Source organism: Hemitrygon akajei, chromosome 5 (assembly GCF_048418815.1).
Source record: "Hemitrygon akajei chromosome 5, sHemAka1.3, whole genome shotgun sequence".
NCBI lineage: Eukaryota > Metazoa > Chordata > Chondrichthyes > Myliobatiformes > Dasyatidae > Hemitrygon > Hemitrygon akajei.
In genome coordinates, this window is record NC_133128.1 from 125883812 (window position 1) to 125889687 (window position 5876).

Consider the following 5876-nt stretch of genomic DNA (forward strand, 5'->3'; position numbering starts at 1 on the left):
GTTCACTGATGTTGTTTTGGTGGCTGTGGCCTTCCTCCTGTAGCTTACCAGTGTGGTAGAAGCTTAGAATTTGCACTTAGTTATTGGCAGTGTCTATATTCTGAAGGTGGTTTGGGTCTAATCAAAGGTGATCAAGTTTGGAGGAATTTGGCTTTGGATGTTTCAACTGTGGATTTCTTACATAGCAGTTTTTCATATTCTTGGAGAAGCTCGGGTTTATTCTGGCTGTTTAAAAATGCTCACAGTACTAGAATTGGAACTTACTGCTAAATATGCTACCTCTGCTGTTTTTAACCACAGCTTTCTGAATAGGAATGGAGAAGAATATGATGGTTGTCGAGAAATTTTATAAATGGGTGGATTTTTGGGGTCAAAATCTGGTTGAATATCACATAGAGCCATAGAACATTACAGCACAGAAACAGGCCTTTTGGCCCTTGGCTATGCCACACCATTTTTCTGCCTAGTCCCACTGACCTGCACCTCATCCATGTACCTGTCCAAGTTTTTCTTAAATGTTAACAGTGAGCCCACATTTACCACTTCATCTGGCAGCTCATTCCACACTCCCACCACTCTGTTTGAAGAAGCCCTGCCTAATGTTCCCTTTAAACTTCTCCTCCTTCACCCTTAACCCATGTCCTCTTTTTTTTCACCCCTAACCTCGGGGGGGGAGGAGGGGGGAGCCTACTTGCATTCACTCTATATCCATCATAATTTTATATACCTCTATCAAATCTCCCCTCATTCTTCTACGCTCCAGGGAATAAAGTCCTAACCTATTCAACCTTTCTCTGTAACTCTATTTCTGAAATCTTGGCAACATCCTTGTAAACCTTCTCTGCACTCTTTCAACCTTATTAGTATCCTTCCTGTAATTCGGCGACCAAAACTGCACACAATACTCCAAATTCGGCCTCACCAATGCCTTATACAACCTCACCATAACATTCCAACTCTTATACTCAGTACTTTGATTTATAAAGGGCAGTGTACCAAAAGACTCTTTACTATCCTATCTACCTGTGACACCACTTTTAGGGAATTTTGTATCTGTATTCTACTGCACTCTGCAGTGTCCTACCGTTTACCTTGTATGTTCTACCTTGGTTTTTCCTTCCAAAGTGCAATACCTCACACTTGTCTGTATTAAACTCCATCTGCCATTTTTCAGCCCATTTTTCCAGCTGATCCAAATCCCTCTGCAAGCTTTGAAAACCTTCCTCACTGTCCACTACACCTCCAATCTTTGTATCATCGGCAAATTTGCTGATCCAATTTACCACATTATCATCCAGATCATTGATATAGATGACAAATAACAATGGACCCAGCACTGATCCCTGTGGCACACCGCTAGTCACAGGCTTCCACTCAGAGTAGCAATCCACCACTACCACTCTCTGGCTTCTCCCATTGAGCCAATGTCTAATCCAATTTACTACCTCACCATGTATACCGAGCGACTGAATCTTCCTAACTAACCTCCCATGCAGGACCTTGTCAAAGGCCTTACTGAAGTCCATGTAGAGAACATCCACTGCCTTCCCTTTTTCCTGGTAACCACCTCGAAAAACTCTTAATAGATTTGTTAAGCATGACCTACCACACACAAAGCTGTGTTGACTCTCCCTAATAAGTCCCTGTCTATCTAAATACTTGTAGACCCTATCTCTTAGTACTCCTTCCACTAATTTAGCTATTACTGATGTCAAATTTACTGGCCTATAATTTCCTGGATTAGTTTTAGAGCCTTTTTTAAACAACGGAACTACATGAGCTATCCTCCAATCCTCTGGCACCTCACCGGTAGATACCAACATTTTAAATATATCTGCCAGGGCCCCTGCAATTTCAACACTAGTCGCCTTCAAGGTCCAAGGGAATACCCTGTCACGTCCTGTGGATTTATCTACTCTGATTTGCCTCAAGATAGCAAGCACCTCCTCCTCTTCAATCTGTATAGGTTCCATGACCTCACTACTTGTTTGCCTTATTTCCATTGACTCCATGCCAGTAAATACAGACGCAAAAAAAACCCATTTAAGATCTGCCCCATTTCTTTTGGTTCCATACATAGCTGACCACTGTGATATTCAAGAGGACCAATTTTATCCCTTACTATCCTTTTGCTCTTAAGCTTCTGAAGGAGCATGTTGCAGCACTGAAGAAAGAACTGGATGACCTCGGGTTTATCTGCAAAAACAAGGGTTTTCTGGACAGGACCTACAGTGAGGTCGTTACACCGAGGATACCGGAAGAGAGAAAGGGGGCGACGATGAGGAAGGAAAGGATGCTTGAAGTACAGGAGACCTCAGGGGATGTACCTCTCGTAAACAGGTTCACCTTCTTGGAAGCTGTCAGGACAGAAGATACTGCCAGTCTGAGAGGCGGATAGGTCTGCAAGCCGAAAATTGGTGCAGAAGCAGAGCCGAGGAGTCAGACATCAGGAAGAGCTGTGGTAGTAGGGGACTCCATAGTAAGAGGTACGGAAAGGGGTTTCTGCAGCAACAGGCGAGATTTAAGGATGGTGTGTTGCCTCCCTGGTGCTAGGATCCAGGACATCACGGACCGATTGCAGGGAATCCTTAAGGGTGAAGGTGGACAACTGGAAGTGGTAGTGCATGTCGGCACAAATGACATCGGGAAGAAAAGGAAGGACATTCTGCAGTGGGACTTCAGAGAACTCGGAAGAAGGCTGAAAAGCAGGACTTCCAGGGTGGTTATCTCTGGTTTGCTTCCAGTTCCTCGTGCTGGAGAGGGCAGGAACAGGGAGATAATGGATCTGAATGTGTGGCTGAGGAACTGGTGCAGGAAGCAAGGATTTACATTTTTGGACCACTGGGATCTGTTTTGGGGTAGGAATGAATTGTACAAAAAGGACAGGTTGCACCTTAATAGGCGGGGGACCAGTATTCTGGCAGACAGGTTTGCCACTGCAACACGGATGTGTTTAAACTAAGTAGTGGGGGGGAGGGGATGAACTGGAAATATAAGGATGGAGTTAATGGGAAAGTGAAAATAAGAAAAGTTTAAAAAGGACAACAATCAATGGAGTAGAAAGCTCAAGAAGAGATCATGCAGTATGGCCAAGTGAAATAGGAATTGATATGAAAGGAGAGGGCAGTACCAAATTAAAAGTATATATGAATGCATGAAGTATAAGGAATAAAGTAGATGAGCTTGAGGCTCAGTTGGAAATTGGCAAGTACGATGTGGGAATAACAGACATGGCTTCAAGCGGACAGGGCCTGGGAAATGAATATTCAAGGATATACATCTTATCGAAAGGACAGACTGGCAGAGGGGGTGGGGTGGCTCTGTTGGTGAGGAATGATATTCAGTCCCTTGTGAGGGGGGGGCATAGAATCTGGGGATGTAGAGTCAGTATGGATAGAACTGAGAAATTCTAAGGGTAGAAAGACCCTAATGGGAGTTATCTACGGGCCCCCCAAACAGCAGTCTGGATGTAGGGTGCAAGTTGAATGAAGAGTTAAAATTGGCATGTCGCAAAGGTCATGGGGGATTTCAACATGCAGGTGGACTGGGAGAATCAGAATGGTACTGGACCCCAAGAAAGGGAGTTTGTGGAGTGCCTCTGAGATGGATTCTTAGAACAGCTTGTACTGGAGCCTACCAGGGAGAAGGCAATTCTAGATATAGTGTTGTACAATGAACCGGATTTGATCAGGGACCTCTAGGTAAAGGAACCATTAGGAGGTAGTGACCATAATATGATATGTTTTAACCTACAATTTGAGAAGGAGAAGGGAAAATCGGATGTGTCAGTATTACAGTTGAACAAAGGGAACTGTGGAGCTATGAGGGAGGAGCTGGCCAAAGTTCAATGGAACAATACCCTAGCAGGGAAGACAGTGGAACAAAAATGGCAGGTATTTCTGGGAATAATGCAGAAGGTGCAGGATCGGTTCATTCCAAAGAGGAAGAAAGATCCTAAGGGGAGTAAGGGGCAGCCGTGGCTGACAAGGGAAGTCAAAAATAAAAGAGAAGTATAACATAGCAAAGATGAGTGGGAAACCAGAGGACTGGGAAGCTTTTAAAGAGCAACAGAAGATAACAAAAAAGGCAATACGCCAAGAAAAAATGAGGTACGAAGGTAAACTAGCCAAGAATATAAAGGAGGATAGTAAAAGCTTCTTTGGGTATGTGAATAGCAAAAAATTAAAGACCAAAATTGGGCCATTGAAGACAGAAACGGGTGAATTTATTATGGAGAACAAGGAAATGGCAGATGAATTGAACAGGTACTTTGGATCTGTCTTCACTAGGGAAGACACAATCAATCTCCCAGATGTTATAATGGCCAAAGGAACTAGGGTAAAGGATGAACTGAAGGAAATTTATATTAGGCAAGAAATGGTGTTGGATAGACTGTTGAATCTAAAGGCTGTTAAGTCTCCGGGACCTGATGGTCTGCATCCCAGGGTAGTTAAAGAGGTGGCTCTAGAAATCGTGGACACATTGGTAATCATTTTCCAATGTTCTATAGATTCAGGAACAGTTCCTGCTGATTGGAGGGTGGCTAATGTCCCACTTTTCAAGAAAGGAGGGAGAGAGAAAACGGAATTATAGACCGGTTAGCTTGACGTCAGTGGCGGGAAAGATGCTGGAGTCAGTTATAAAAGAGGAAATTACGACACATTTGGATAGCAGTAGAAGGATCAGTCCGAGTCAGCATGGATTTATGAAGGGAAAATCATGCTTGACTAATCTTTTGGAGTTTTTTGAGGATGTTACTATGAAAATGGACAAGGGAGAGCCAGTGGATGTAGTGTACCTGGACTTCCAGAAAGCTTTTGATAAAGTCCCACATAGGAGATTAGTGGGCAAAATTAGGGCACATGGTATTGGGGGCAGAGTACAGACATGGATTGAAAATTGGCTGGCTGACAGGAAACAAAGAGTAGTGATTAACGGGTCCCTTTTGGAATGGCAGGCTGTGGCCAGTGGGGTACCGCAAGGTTCGGTGCGGGGACTGCAGCTGTTTACAATATACATTAATGATTTAGATGAAGGGATTAAAAGTAACATCAGCAAATTTGCTGATGACACAAAGCTGGGTGGCAGTGTGAAATGTCAGGAGGATGCAGGGTGACTTGGACAGGTTGGGTGAGTGGGCAAATGTATGGCAGATGCAGTTTAATGTGGATAAATGTGAGGTTATCCACTTTGGTGGCAAGAACAGGAAGGCAGATTACTATCTAAATGGAGTCAAGATAGGAAAAGGGGAAGTACAACGAGATCTAGGTGTTCTTGTACATCAGTCAATGAAAGCAAGCCTGCAGGTACAGCAGGCAGTGAAGAAAGCTAATGGCATGCTGGCCTTTATAACAAGAGGAATTGAGTATAGGAGTAAATAGGTCCTTCTGCAGCTGTACAGGGCCCTGGTGAGACCACACCTGGAGTATTGTGTGTAGTTTTGGTCTCCAAATTTGAGGAAGGACATTCTTGCTATTGAAGGAGTGCAGCATAGGTTCACATAGTTAATTCCTGGAATGGCGGGACTGTCGTGTTGAAAGATTGGAGCGACTGGGCTTGTATACACTGGAATTTAGAAGGATGAGAGGGGATCTGATTGAAACATATAAGATTATTAAGGGATTGGACACACTGGAGGCAGGAAGCATGTTCCCGCAGATGGGCGAGTCCAGAACTAGAGGCCACAGTTTAAGAATAAGGGGTAGGCCATTTAGAACAGAGATGCGGAAAAACTTTTTCACCCAGAGAGTGGTGGATATGTGGAATGCTCTGCCCCAGAAGGCAGTGGAGGCCAAGTCTCTGGATGCATTCAAGGGAGAGTTAGATAGAGCTCTTGTAGATAGCGGGGTCAAGGGATATGGGGAGAGGGCAGGTAC